The sequence below is a fragment of the Canis lupus genome, chromosome 34 (assembly GCF_003254725.2).
Source record: "Canis lupus dingo isolate Sandy chromosome 34, ASM325472v2, whole genome shotgun sequence".
Taxonomy (NCBI): Eukaryota; Metazoa; Chordata; class Mammalia; order Carnivora; family Canidae; genus Canis; species Canis lupus.
Window position 1 is genome coordinate 6,906,008 of NC_064276.1, and position 15,960 is coordinate 6,921,967.

The following is a 15,960-nucleotide window of genomic DNA, read 5'->3' on the forward strand; positions in this document are numbered from 1 at the left end:
CAGGTCTCCAGGATCACACCCTGGGCTGCAGGCAGCGCTAAACCACTGCGCCTCCGGGGCTGCCCCCAAATTGATTTTTTTTTAATGCAGATCTGTTTTTACACAATTCAAAACCAGAGAGAAATAAGCAATTAACATGTAACAGCATCTGATTCTACAAAGGTAAAGGCCTGTGCAGTCTCCTAAAGCTGAATTCACAAACACTGAGCAGTGGGTGTTTTATGTCAAGATAATGAACTGCAACTCAATCAAATTATCATGGAAGCTAAAGGTTAGAATATTGAGAATCACCATATGAAGAGAGAAAAGCGATTTTGACCTGCTGAAGAACCAACCGACCACTTACAGACCACCTTCTCCATCAGCCTGCTTCTCTGTGGCCTGCTTCATTTACCAGCCAAAATTGCTATCAGAAGTGATACTCAAGCTAGAGGTAGGAAAGCTGGGAATCAAAATTCAATTAAGTCCACTGTAGTCCAGAATCCTTCTGTATATGTGGCTCCAGAAGACACGGTGGAGATACTGGTTTAAATTGTGTTTATAAACTTGTAAATTAAAAATCATTATTACTCTTAAATGCTGGCTCGTTTTCCAAACCTATTGGAAAAAGAAAATGCTTGTATGCAAAGAAATTGGCTTTCTATCTTGTTCATTTGTTCATTCCCATAGAAAATAAGAGAACTTCAACGCAGAAGACATAAAAGAAAGATAAATAAATTAGACTGCAGAGAGAAAAAAATTTTTAATTCTAAGGAGTAAAAAAGAAAAAAAATCCAAAGTTATAAAACAAATGGATAACTAGAAAAAATGTTTGCAATTCTTTTCACAGACAAGAGTTTATCTTCTGAACATATAATGAGTTCCAATAAATCTTTAAGAAAAAGGCCAACAACGAAATAGCAAAAAACAATAGGCACAGTATATAAGAAGGGAGTTTGCAAAATGAGAGGCAGAAATGGCTCTGAAATGTCTGGAGATGCTTGAATTGGTCATTCCACTTCTCTCCTGAAACTTGAAATCTTCTTGACTCCTCTCTCTCTCCCCTCACATCTAACAAGTCAATGCATCCTGCAGCTCTGTCTTTTAGATGAGATTAGCATTTAAAGCAGTGGACTTTGAGTAAAGCAGACTATCCTCTAATAGTGGGTGGGCCTTGTCTGATCAGTTGAGGGCCTGAGAAAAAAAGACTGACGTTCTCCTAAGGAAGAAGGAATTCTGCTTCCAGACCGCCTTTAGACTCAAGCTAAAACATCAGCTCTTTCCTGTGTCTCTAGCCTGCCAGCCTGTTCTGTAGATTTCAGACCTCCTAATCTCAAAATTGTGTGAATTCCTTAAAACAAATTTGTCTCTCCCTCTCTTTCACACCATAGATAGATAGACAGATAGATGATAGATACCTATGTACCTATCTATCTACACATCCTATAGGTTCTGTTTCTCTGGAGAACCCTAATGCATCACCCAGTAGTGTGACCTTATCATCCCTCCCACAAAGTAGCATCTGTGTCCCTCCCCTGGGTGTGTCCCTACTTTCACCAACAGAGTACGATTTCTGAGATTAGGTCATAAAAAGCCTACAGGTTCCACCTGATGCTCTAGGAACGTTTGTTCTGGGAATGCTGTCCCTGAGAAACTGCCCACTAGGCTGAAAGAAGCCCAAGGGTCATACCAGGGCCACATGCAGGCACTGCGCTGGGGCATCCCAGCAGAGCCCCACTGTCAGGTCATCTCAGCCCAGGTCCTGGCATGTGAGCAAAGCCTCCAGGTGATCTTTGCACCTGACCTCAAGTCACCCCAACTATTCAAATCTTCACAATCGAGGCCCCAAACACCAAGGAGCGATAGGAGCATTCCCTGTGTGTCTGAATTCCCGACTCACACAATCCACAAGCACATAGAGTGATTGGCGCTTTCTTACACCCTGTCTGGGTTAGTTGCACAGCAGCTGGTAAGCAGCACAAATGCCAACCACATCTCTGAGCCTTTATGCACAAGGCACCATCCTGGAGGGCCCTCCTGGACACCTGCATGGCTCTCTCCCTCCCCCTAGCAGGTCTTTGCACAGGTGCCGACTACTCAGGGGCCTGCCCTCACCTCCCATTAAAAGTACAGCCTTCCCCCTGCTCGGTTTAGCTCCCTCCTTGCTTTCTGTGTCTTCATAGAACTTACCACCATCTTCGAGGCGTGTCGTTTCCTTGCTTACTTTTCCTCTGCCTGCCTCCTCTGACTACAACATCCACACCGTGCGCATAGGGGATACGGGGTTTGCTCCGTTCCCTGCTGCATCATTAGCATCTAGAATGGTGCCCACACACAGTAGGTGCTCAACTAATATTAACAAATGGATAAACGAATGAATGAACAAATCTCACCCAAAGAGGTCTGCCAATTAACTTCAGTGACAGAGGCACCTGGGTGGCTCAGCGGTTGAGCATCTGCCTCTGGCTCAGGCATGATCCCAGTGTCCTGGGATTGAATCCCACATCGGGCTCCCTGCAGGGGATGCTTCTCCCTCTGCCTGTGTCTCTGCCTTTCTGTGTGTTTCTCTCATGAATGAATAAATAAAATCTTAAAAAAAATTTTTCAGTGACATTTGTTTTTTTTTTTTTTTCTTGGTCAGATTGACAAAAATCCAACCATTTGCTCACCAGCACGTGGGGAAACAGGTACAGTCATTTGCTGGCAGGAGTATAAACTGGTACAAATTCTTCAGGGAATGATTGGCAATGAGATCTAAAATGTAAGGTGCACATCAATGTTGACCCAGCAACTCCATTCTTTGGAACATATCCTACAGAAATGTTCATACATACGTGAGATGGTGAGTCTCTGTACAGATATTCACAGGAGCATTTCTCTGTATGAACAAAAGATTCAAAACCAGATGTCCTTCAGTACGCCACTGTTAAATAAAGGTGAGGATATTCCTGCTAAGAGCCCCAGGCAGGGGTAAAGGATAAGGTGGCAGTTCCACACTTGGATAGAACCTAGAAAAGCCACAAGATGTAGCATCAGAGAACACAGCAGAGTCTAAATACGATGCTGTGTGCCACCACCTTAGCTGTGAGATAGAACATCTCCAGAAGGACAGAAGAGAATCCAGTAACAGTATGTTGTACTCCCTGCATTCAGGAACCGCTGAAAGACAATATGCATCTATTCTTTAAAACAAAGATAATAAGCTTGAAATACTTTCCTTCAATCTCTTCTACAAAGAGCAATCACATGACCTCTTGCATCCCTTCTTCTTGTCTCAGGGCTGGACAGGTGACATCCACTGAGCACAGCATCAAGGCCTCGTGGACCCGAGAGAGGCAGAGAGATCTTTGGCTGTTTCTCCAGACACAGGCACGACGGGATGATCCATAAATGTGCACAGCCATGCCAACCAAGCCAAGGACTTAGTAACCCATGAAATAAGCAATAAATGCTTCAGTAAAATTTGTAGCAACAGATGTAGCTGACAAGATGGCAGGAAACTTTCTCAATATAAAATATTATGGATAAACTGATGCTTATGTTTCCACTTCATGATAACATGTGGGTCATGTTACATGTTACACCTGCAGATGGTTACTTTAAATAAATAGAAAACCAGGCAGGGAAAATATAGATGAAAATATATTCTGGCATATATTTTCGCTTATATTCCCTTTGGGGCTTTTCTTCATCAACATTATTAAGCTGAATGAAGAAGAAACACTTCAAATGCATTGCATTCAAGACTTTTTTTAATCGATGAAGTTGAATAACTGTTTAAGAGCAAAGATAGACTAGCTTTAAAATGGAATCATGACATGTTACTTAGTAACAAACTATAGTGTATCTTTATCTTTCTCCAAAAGCTTTAGGGTTAAGAAAGTGAGTCTCATTCATGCAACTATTTTTAACCAACATCTACACTTCACTTTTAGGGGGAAAAATCCACATAGAAGAACTTCAAAGAGAGCCATCCTCAAGCACAGAGACGCCAGTCCATTCAGCAGCTAGCCTGCAGCAGGTCCCGGGAGGGAAATCTCAGGCGGGCTAGGGAGGGAAATCCCTAGGCGCTCCCAGTGTCCCCCAGGGGAGAAGGGAACCACGCAGGGGGGGCAGGCCTTTGTGGAGGGGACAGGACGTGACCTGTGCCTTGAGGGACTCAGGGGATCAGAGGGGAAGTGGCCTTCCAGCCATGGAGCAGGATGGGGTGCAGTACAACCCACAGTTGAACCCCCAGGAACCTGCATGAGAGTCGAAAATCATTTTCTGCCTACAGAGGGCTGGACTGCAACCCCTCCGGGAAGCTGAGTCCAAGTCCTAAACCTGACAGCTTGTGAGTATGACCTGCTTTGGAAACAGGGTCTCTGCAAATGTAATTACATGAAGGATCATCTTGGGATGAGCTTCTTCTGGATTAGTGTGAGCCCCAAATCCAATGACCTGGGTCCTGATGAGGGGAAGCAGAGGGAGAGCGAGCCCACCAAGTCCCAGGAGGAGGCGACGCCGAGAGGGAGGCAGGACACAGGGACGCAGCCCCGCCAGAGAGCCCTGGGGACAGCCGGCAGCCACCCGGGGCAGGGGAGACACCGCAGCAGGCTCTCCCTCACCACCTCCAGAAGCACGGATGCTGCCCATACTTTGATTTTGAACTTCTGGCCTCCAGAAGGGTGAGAGCACACACTGAGCAGCCACTAAGCTCATGGAAGTTTGTGGGGGCAGACGCAGGCGTCAGACGCCCTCTCTGCTGACCGCCTACCCTGGGTACCACCCGAGGGCTCACTGAGAAGGTGCCCAGGAAATCCTGGCCGAGCGGATGACTGTGATGGGTCGAAGTGCACACAGCACAGGTCTGCAGATTGGGAGGGATCCTAATGATATTCTTGGGGTTTGTCCTGCAGGCCTCAGAGAGGCAGGAAGGGGGAGCTTCCACAGCAGCAGTGGCAAGTGGGAGAGTTAGGAGCTTGGGGCACGGGCCTGGGACCTCGGGCACGGGCCTGGGATGGCAGTGAGGAGCCTCGAGCCAGGGCAGTGGCAGCCTCTGCAAAGAGAACCGGCGCAGGACCAGGCTGGATGGTGGAGGGAAGAGGGCGGATGTGTCCATGGGCTACCACAGAGTCTGGAAGCCTAGATGAAGTTTGGCAAAACTAGGAAAGGAGACTATGGCTGTTAGCGAGGTCTGAGGCCAGGTTTCCTGAGACACAGAACAGATCCAGCCCAGGACGTCGGCTGGGACTGTTGCTTTCTCGCATCTGCCTGTCAGAAAGGTGATCTGTTCCTCTCATCCATCTCTAGGGGTGACCACACCTCCTGTGGCCCTTTGAGCCGTAATCAGGTGGGGGGTCTTCTTTGTTTCTTGGTACAAACAGAACACAAGCCCAGAAGGACAAAATGCTGGGGCCAGGCCTCACCCGGCACCCTGGGCCACGGCCGCTGTCCTGCGAGCAGTTGCTGCTTGCCTGGGGATGCTTCACGCCACCATCAGCAGCAGCTGCTACCAGATGGCATATTGGCAAACTAATAAAACAGACCATGCACGCGGAAAGAGCTGGCACTGCCTTCCATGATTTAGGCTGACGTAGTGCACTCGGGCCGTGCACAGACCCTGCTCAGAAAAAGAGAGAAACCGCACAAAATTAAGTATCTGTTGTTAAAGATGGAATTTGCGAGGAAAGGTGAAGGGCTTCATGGCCGATACCCCCACAGATCTGGGCAAAACGTCACACGTTTTAAGACACTTGAGGATCTTCTGGAAATGTCTTTTTCTAAACATTATCAAATCTGGGGCATTCGTTTGCTTGCTGTACAAAAAGACTTCAGGCAAAAGGCTTGAGAGCACAGACAAGGTATCAGGGGAAGGAGCCAGAGATGGTCCACCGAGCTAGAGCAAGGAGTGGGGTGGGGGCCCATGGGGTGGGGTGGGGCTCATGGGGTGGGATGGGGGTGCCTATGTGGTGGGATGGCTCAGGCCAGAGCAGGGGTGAGGGAGCAGAAAGGAGAGCCAGCATCCCCGGAAGAACCCTCGAAGAACAAGAATGCACACGATGGGGAAAATTACTATTTTGGGGCACCTGGGTGGCCTGCTTCCCCCTCTCCCTCTGCCCCTTCCCCTGCTCATGCTCTCTCTCAAATAAATAAATGAAATCTTTAAAAAAAGGGGGGGGGAGTACTATGTTTTCAAGTTGCCCGCATATTGCCTGTGGCTTTAAGGAGGTGATGTACTGTATCTGGGAGAGATGCTGGGCATCGATTCGGGTGCAGTGGGGGCTGCTGTCCACTTTGCTGAGGTGAGGAAAGCTCTAGGGACCCTTTTGCTCATGTAAATGCTACAGGCTGTTTCTTTGTGTCTTCCCCAAATTCAGTGTTGAAGCCTAACATCGAGTGTGCTGGTGCTCAGAGGTGATTAGGTCACGAGGGTAGAGCTCCTGGGATGGGATTAGCGCCCTTAGGAGAAGAGACGGGAGAGAGATGAGCACAGTCTGGGCCATGCCAGGCCCAGGAGAAGAGGAAAGGCCCCCAGACACCGGGTCCGCGGACAGACTCGGCCCCCAAGACCGAGAGACACAGTGTGTGCCATGGGGGTGCCCAGGCTGGGGTGTTCTGTTACAGCAGCCCTCCTAGGGCCGTAAAGGTCAACCTCAGATCCGACTCCGGGAGGCAGTGAGTCAGTGTGTCTAAAGAGGACACAACATCGCTGAGGACGTCGTTGGATGGCGAAGACCAATTCTCCCTACTTCTGCGGTCTGGGCCAGGCCGAGAGGAGGCTGTTGATGTGGTTTCGGATACAGTGAGGTTTGGTGGCGTGAGATCGAGGTCGGGATCCTGCGCCCAAGAAAGGATTCTTTTTTTTTTTTAATTTATTTTTTATTGGTGTTCAATTTGCCAACATATAGAATAACATCCAGTGCTCATCCCGTCAAGTGCCCCCCCAGTGCCCGTCACCCAGTCACCCCTACCCCCCCACCTCCCCTTCCACCACCCTTAGTTCGTTTCCCAGAGTTGGGATTCTCTCATGTCAAGAAAAGATTCTTGAGACTTCTTTGGTGCAGATGGCGGTTTTATAAAAGCCCAGGAATGGGACCCGAGGGCAGGGAGAACTGCTGCCCGGGGGCTGTGAGGGGTGGCTCATTAGATACCTGGGAGCTGCGGCAGGTAGGACGAGGAAGGTTTGCAAAAGGATCTTTGTAGGCTAAAGAGGACCTACAAGATGCCGGAGGCCTTGCCATGGTCAGGTTAAAGCTGTTTTTCCCTACAGTCCAGCATTAACATAAAGACCGTTGGGAGTTTCCTTCTGGAAGTCGGGTTATTGAGGAGAATGCTTTCTTCTCGTACGTCACTAAGACATTCTGTAAACTGAGGAAGACTCAGGTCTACAGGAGTATAATCTCTGCAAGTCAACTATTTGTTTTTCCTTTCCATCAGCGCTAGGGCAGCCAGGAGCCTGAGGAAGGTCACCCACGTCCCACCGGGGGTATCGTTTGAGGGATGTCAGCTTGTGCTCAGGCCTCAGTGGGCTTCTGGTCCCTCATCACCATCCCTGGGGAGAGAGCCTGTCACAGGCACCCCCATGTGCAGCGCGTTGGTGGCTACGGAATGCCAGTGGCGGAGCTGGGCCCGGACAGGTGGTTACTGTGCCTTAGTGGTGGGCTTGGACCCACAGCCCCAGGAGCAGTGAGCTTGGAAAGCCAGGACCGAACCCCATGGTGCTGGGCCTGACGCCCCTCCACAGGTGCGCTTGTTGTTGCGTCTGTGAGACCCGGGACACGGTCTGCGTGGGCAGGTCTCTGTGGCAGAGGCTGGGCCTCTCCAGCATCTCCAGGCCACCACACACACCACCGCAGAGTGACGGCCTCTAAACAACGGGACTCTGTTCTCTCATGGGTCTGGAGGCCGCAAGGCCAAGATTAAGGTGCCAGCAGAGCCACACTCCCTCCAAAGTCTCCAGAGTGTCCTTTCCAGCCTCTGGGGCATCCTGACATTCCCGGGCTTGTGGCCACACAGCCTCCAGCTCTGCCTCGGCCCTCGTGTGCCTCCTCCTCTGAGTCTGTGTCTTCTCTCGGCTTGTAAGCACCTCCCACAGGGTAGTGCCTGCCAGATAATCCAGGATGACCTCCTCCTCCCAATATCCTTAATCACATCTGCAAATAATCACATCTGCAAAGACCTCTTACCAAATAGTCACAGCCACAGGTGACATCTTCTGGGGAAAGGGACATTCAACCCACCACACTTATTAAGTAAGCCCAAAGGGGATTTTTATGAATTATTAAATGCTCACTGAATCACTGGGAAGAGTCAAGAATCAGATTCCAGGATGCAATTGCAGGAAAAACTCCTAGAGCCATGAGGACGCCAGTCCCCAGGAGAGTCCCACCGTGCTATGACCACAAGCCGCAGGACCGGGGAGTCACCTGCTGACTTCGGAAGTTTCCATGGCAGCTGCCTTGGGCCACGCCAGCAGCATGGAGATCCTTCCCACGTGTCCCTAGACGTGAGGGGGCCATGGTTAGCTTCCTCGCCTCAGCACCGGGCAGGGGCTAGAGAGCAGGGGAGGCAAGCACCCCGGGACCGTCCCACTGCTGGGTCAGCACCTGTCTTACAGTGACCAGCAGGAGCCCAGCAGAGCTGGGTGACAGTAAGATCGTGACAAGCAGCAACCACGGAGGGTTCCTGCAGCCCGCAAACCAGCATCCCCAGACTGTGGTGACGGAGAGCCGCCTGGGTAGCTGGCTAAAATCGCAGGGCACCTGGCTTTGTGGAAATAATGACCCGCTGAACGAATGAATGAATCCCTGGGAATCCACTGTAGGGGAGCAACACCACCAAAGAAGCAAAGCCCCCAGGGCTTCTGCCTATAACCTCCAGGCCTGACTGCTCCCGCATCTACTTTTGTTCCCCCAGCGCACACCCTGAGCCACTGTTCACTTGTGTGTGCGATGGGCCCCAGGGGACATGGGGTCCATCAGCAGCTCTACACAGGGGATAATCTTGGGACACCTGGGTGGTTCAGGGGCTGAGCATCTGCCTTCAGCTCAGCTCAGGATGCCAGGGTGCCGGGATCAAGTCCCACATCCAGCTCCCGCTGGGAGCCTGCTTCTCTTTCTGCCTGTGTCTCTGCCTCTCTCTGTGTCTCTTATAAGTAAATAAATAAAATCTAAAAAGAAAGGAAGAAAGAAAAAAAAGAAAAGAAAGAAAGAAAGAAAGAAAGAAAGAAAGAAGAAAGAAAGAAAGAAAGAAAGAAAGAAAGAAAGAAAGAAAGAAGAAAGAAAGAAAGAAAGAAAGAAAGAAAGAAAGAAAGAAAGAAAGAAAGAAAGAAAGAAAGAAAAAAAAAAAAAGAAAGAAACTGCTTGTCTGGGGCTGGCTGCTACTGCAAAGCAACCCAGCAACGGGGAATGCATACGACCACTGCTAAGGCACGATTTTAGTGTTTGCATTTGGGTAGAGATAAAAGAGAAGTAGCCATCTCTGTCGCATCCCTGACTTTAAAATATATTTTATTTCCTAACTAAGCCCCAGCTGCTAAGAAAGAGCTTGAAGGAATAAAACAAACGGTGCTCCTGAAATTCTAAAGGCACCACAGGTATAATAGGGCACTTCTAAAATTCTAAAGGCACTTCAGGTATAATAGGGAGCTCCTTCTAGACCTCAGGCCCCAAGGCCGCCGACCCCAGCAGAGTGACCTTTGTCATCAACAGAGGCCAGGAGCAAGAACAAGGAGAGGAAGAAAAGTGTCAGTGTCTGGGAGCTCACGGGTGAAGCTGGGCAGGGCTCCCCGAAGGCTGGAAATGTCCAGGATGATACAAAAGAAAAAATCACATAAGATTTAGAGAAAGAATCATTTTTAGACCCAAAATGGACATTGTGACACTAGATGGAAATGAAAACTATTCTCTTTCTTAAGCGAACTAATTTATTCAAAGACGTGTAAATATAGGTCCCATGGCCCATTTTAAACAAGCTGTGCTATGTTTTAACAAATATTCAGAGATCTGTTTCATAACTTTTAGAATTTAATTTCTAAAATATGTGTGACTGTACAAACTAAAACTTCCCTGTGGTCGTGCTCTTCAGGAAATCCCAAAGAAGCGGGGTTAGCACTGAACTATCGATAATCTTGCTCCGCGTCGTCACTATTGGTAGAAATTCAAGTCTTCTGTATTTACCATGTTAGTTCCCACAACTGGCATTTCCAGTAAGTTCCGAGGAATAAAAATAATGGGCGTTCAGTGTGTTGTTCCTGAAATGGCTTGGCATATTCCCACCTAGAAAGGATCTTGCTTCCCGGATTTCTGTCTACATGGGTTCACCAAGCAAAGACCCACACCCTGGAGGTCACGACAGAACTTGGCCATTCCCAGACCTAGAGGCTGAAGCCCAAGCCCAAGGTGTGGGCTGGGAGGGTTCCTTCTGCTCCAGCAGCTCTGCCCTCCTTTCTGGTAGTTTGTGGGTGACTTCACTGGCTCAGGCTGCCTTAACAAATACCCCAGACTTGGGGTGGGGGTGCTTACCTAACAGACGCAATTCCTCACAGTTCTGGAGGCCTGACATTTATATCGAGGTGCCTGCAAAAGCAATTTCCAGCAAGAACCCTCTCCCTAGAGTGTGGAGCGTGGCCTTCTCACTGTGTGCTCGGGTGGCAGAGAGCTCTGGTGCCTCTTCCTCTTCTCAGGAGGACACCCGTGCTTTCAGAAGGAGCCCACCCTTATGACCTCATTGCACTTGACTGCCTCCTGCTAGGCTTCATCTCCAAATACAGTCATCTTAGGAGTTAGAGTTTCAACACAGGACTTTGGAGAAAACACCATCCAGCCCATATCGACTGGTAGTCTTGGGCCTTCCCTGTGTAGGCACACTGCGATCTCTGCCCTCAGAGTCACACGACGTGCTCCCTCTGTGTCTGTATCTGAATTTCTTCTCATATGGACACTGGCCACATTGGTTTAGGGCCCTTCCCAATGACCTCATTGTAACACGATCATCTGCAAAGGCTCTATTTCCACATAAGATCACATTGTGAAGTACTAGGGGTTAAGACTTCAACATACAAATTTATGGGGACACAAATCAACCTAGATCACCACGACCTTGAGACTAGCCCTTTGCGTGCCATCACCTCACACCTTCAGCACTGTTCCTTTCTGATTCCACTTTGCACACGTGATTCCCCATCAGAAACTTTGGATGGTTCTTAAAACATTAAGAATAAGCCAATGCCCTCAACCCTGGCATCTAAAGTTCCCTTGGTGACCTTGCTAGCTGCTCCAGGAAGACTGGATACTGCAGAAAGTCCATGGGCTTGGTCCTCATGACACCCTTGCTTCACTTCTTGGCTCTTTTCTTTGATATCTGTGTTGGGATTCAGCGTGGCCATGGAGCTCACCTCTCCAGGCACAGCTGGCTCACTGAGGGTGTTTTGAGGTTGAGAAAGCAGACAGCAAATCAGCCCTGGAATCAGGGGGCAGATGCTCATGTTCCAGCCCCACTAGCTTCTGGCTGTGATCTGGGAGTGGTGGTGTGGTCTCTCTGAGCCTCAGTTTCTCACTCTGTAATACATTCCTGCTCCCACCCAGAGGGTTATTAATGCACATGGAAGTCTTAGAATGGCACTAGGTGCCCAGCAAATTGCTCTGGCCAACTCCATACACCGTATGCATGCCTACTCATGTACCCATCACCTTTGGAGAAATCTCACGCAGCCCGACCCCATCTCACCCCATGGGTCTTCTCTCAAAGGCTATGCCTCTGACACAGCTTCTTGGATGCCCCAGTCTGCCTCTGGTTCTCCCCCTCTCCCACCACTCCTTATCCCACTATACTGGGCTATTTTCCTCATTACCATCTGAAATCATGTTCTTTATTTTTTATTTTTATTTTTTATTTAAATTCAGTTAGTCAGCATGTAGTACATCATTCATTTCAGATGTAGTTTTCAATAATTCATCAGTTGCAGGTAACACCCAGTGCTCATTGCCTCACAGTCATTGTTAATACAGTCATGGTCCATCCCCCACGAACACTTCGGATTTCCTGAGACTGGCTTCTTGTCTGTGCGCCTCACCGCCATACACCCAGCATCCAGCAGAGCGCATTGCTGGCTCAGTCTGTTGCGTAGATGAACGAAGAAGCCCCGGTGCCCAGGTGCTCGGTGAGCCGGGTAGGCCTTGACTGCTCCATCCCCCAGGCCGTCTGGCTCCATGTCCTTACCCCTCCCTCCTCTGAAGCTCTTTGACCTGTAGCCCAAACTCTTGCATGTGGTTCTCTTTCCAATTAGATGGCAAGTTCAGGAGTCTGACTGGGCTTCATGGCTCTGAAACTCGATAGCTCAGTTCGATGGGCCCAGAAAAGCTAAGTAAGATAACAACGTTGCCACATTGCCCTCCCTCCCTGGGGTCTCGTGCTGTGCCCATCATGACTCTAGAAAGGATCGACATCCCTGCATGCTGCTTTCAGATTCTAAGCCCGCGGGAGCAGTGCTAAACCAGAAGGCAGAGTGAAGACCTGCAGTGAGGACCCAGGCCCTCAGGGAGAAGGGACCCTGGCCCCACCCACAGTCTGTCCCCATGCTGCCCCCCACTCCCAGCGCCCACCATGTCTCCATGGAACTCACTCTACCCCAGACACTGCCCATGCCATCAGCTGCCCTTTGTTCTGGCTTTCCTTCTCCTAATCTCCCCATCCTGCCAACCACTTGCATGGGCTTCCTCTCTCTGGGTCTGGCTTGATACCCACCTTCTAAAACAATCTGACACCCAGGGCCTTTCTCCCCCTGCAGGCTGTTAGCCATGGCCTGACTGCCTCCTGACTGATGTCCTAGCCTCCTGTCCCCGCAGAATGGGAAACCCTGAAGGTGTGTGCACTCCGTTTAGCACAAAACATACCCAGGAAGGCCTGGTGAGCGGGCTTCGTACTTATCCTGGGTATCCTTGATCTCTGCACCACTTGCTCCACGCCTGTGTGCTGCGGAACTCGCCCCGAGTGAGTCACCCCTCGCTGGGCCTAGCGTCCCCTCCCGCACTGGGTTTGCTGCGCAGCTCGGTGATGAATATGGAAAAGCTCGGCCTCAGGTCTAATGAGCAGTAAGAGAGAGAGACTTCAAGCTGCACATTTGAGAAATAAATTAGCACTTAAAGACATATTAATCTATTCCACGTTATTCCTCTGGCCCCGCAATTACGTCAGGGGCTCTGTAACGTCTGCAGCAGCTTGCAGACCTTCTCCCAACCTTGGCGTAAATCAGAGAACTGGAAAACTCCCTTTGGAGTATAAAAGGAAATGCAATTAAAACTCTTTTGCAGAAAGCCCTGGCAAATGCAAAGCTCGGGATGAAGGCAGAATGAAGAAGTGGCCGGGCCCTCTAGGCCCAATTCATTCAGGAGCCAACCCTTTCCAAAGGGGAAACCAATGTGCTGGTCATGTTTGCAGAAAACCATTTCCGAATCAGCTTCTGAAAATAAAGAGAGTGGGCCATGCAAGCACACTCCGGTTTGTTTCACGGTAAGACCGGGCCAACAGGCCTTCCCGCCTTCCCCATGCGGCGCCTGGGCCCCATCCGCTGCGCCCCACTTCACCTGCCTGCTGTCCCATCTCTCTCGCTACCTGCCGCTCAGCAGGTACAGACCAGAAACACAGTTATCAGCAGGTCATGATTCTCTTCCCTACCCTTGCTTCCAGCCAGGTCCCCGAGGGCCCAGAACGAGCACAGCCTCTCCTCAGAGGAGAACACGGGGTTCCCTGCAACACAGTCTCAAGGATGACAAGACTGTTCGTGTCCATGACTCATCATGCTCTCGGACATACGTTCCTGTTCCAATACCCAGCTCTGTCCTATTTCAGTAAAACGAAATCATGCAAGATGCTTGGCCAAACTCTTCCTCCCTGTTTTTCATACCCAGTCTCAGGACAGGTTGCATCTTAGTCCCTGGCTGGCTCCCTTCCCGGCCCACCGTGAGATCTAAAAGTCTTTTTTTACGGAGGCTTCTCTCCATGCGGGGCCTTTAAAGTTCAGGGTTAACACTGCCTTGAAGATAAATGTCTTGAGTCTCTCCGTTCCTGGCAAACTGAACTTTAAAATTCCTGAGACTGGTACTTCCCCCAAAACAGCTTCACGCTACTGTTGCCAGAGAAGGAAAGAGCCCAGACCCCCAGGTAAGGTCACCAGGCCCGGTTCCCTGCACCCCGCCCCTGGGCAGGTGGCTGCTAGCCTGGCCCCCATCACTCAGGCTCACAGGGGGAACAAAGACAGCAGAGCATCAGAGGAAGGGGATGAGACAGGAGCAAAGGGAGACAGTGATTCCAGCAGCATCTATCTCTTGGTGCAGGCAGCGCTGACTCAGAACCAGAAGGAGGGGAAGCCCTGAATCTGAAGGCAGACGCCACCTCCTCCTCCTCTGCCACCTCCTCCTCCTCTTCTTCCCCATCATTGGAGCTGGGAGCACAGGGATTCAGGCAAGGACTGCAAATCCCCCACCAGCTAAATGACAGTTGGGGTCGTTTCTGCACATCAGAATGACCTGGCACCGTGCTCGCCACCTCCCCAGTTGAGCCCCGCGTAATTGCCTTTTTTATAGAATCATGTGAAATGTGTGCCCCTCACTCCCTCTCTCCTCATCACCATCCTCCGAGAACAAAACCACCCTGCAAGGCCAAAGAAAACGCAAGTGAATTGCCCCCAGCAGCCTGGGTTGTCTATTTGCTCCAGAACGGCAAATACGGGCTATTCTCCTTGAATAAGCAGTGAATTAGCAAATGTCTTCCTCTATCATAAACATTTGCTGAAAACAGCCCCTGGGCGATTGCATGAAGGATGCAGAACAGCTATTTTTAACTAACAAATGAGAACAGCAGCATCTAATTTTGGAGTCCTGCTCTGTCTTGGTGCTGGGAGCTGGCTCTCTGAATGGAAGGGAAAATGCAAAGGGGAAGCTCAGTGTGGCTTGGCCCCCATCAACAGCTGTCACACGTTCGCAGAGACGGCCAATCCTCAGGCCTGGGCCCCTGGTCACTCGTCTCCTTGTTCCAGGAGGTCACCAGTCGACGAGGATGGGGCAGTGCGATTGAAGAATGCCACCACCTCCACTACCTTTGTCCCCAGGTGATCGAGAAAAGGAAATGTGTATAGTGGAGGGACACCATGTGCCGACACTCAGGGTATCAACAGAGGGGACCCTGCACAGGGAGCAGGGGAAGGGCCAGGAAACCAAACTTCCTGGAAGAAAACTGGCAAGAAGCACAATATGATGAGAAAGTAGGCCTTCAAGATGCTTTAAAAGAATGATCTGATGCTACATCAAAAATATAAATAGATGGCATTGCTAGTGCTGAAAATAATGAAAACTATTGTCCCCCCAGAGATGAACCCCCACATTAGCAGTTGTCCACAGAGCACCTTTAATAGGCATTTTACTGCACCGGACAAAGGCCAGGCTTCCTCCTTCAGGCTGCGTGAAGGCTTTCTCCTGGGGGGAGGAAGCTTCTGGCCCCAGCCATTTAGCATCTTCACTGCAGCAAGAGAGACGGAAGCAAGAAACAGAGGGAAATAAGATCTAGGTGGGGGTGTGGGGGGGGTAAGACATTTCCAGCCTGACCCTCTTGCTAAGTCTTTCTCAAGATATTTTAGACACTTGAATATCATGTGCTGTAGGATCTGCTAGCAGATCCATAAGAGAAACAAGCAATGCAATGTTAAGGAACGTTAGCTGAGCAATATATTTAGGGAATGGGGCAGGACCATCCTCCACAGGCCTTTGGCATTTCTGCAGATGCCTCCTTCTGGGCGGTGTGCTCAAGGGGAATGAACGGCCTTGGCGATCGAGACAGGTCTCCTCCAGAGCAAGGACAGGCACCCTTCCTGCCCTCTGGAGAAAGATTGGGTCCCCGAACTCAGCACTACCCCCGCCCCCATAACACAACCCACTGTGTGGGCAGGTGTCCCAGGCCCCCTGCAGTTCTCTGTGGAACTGGGACAGGGACAGGCACACAGGCACT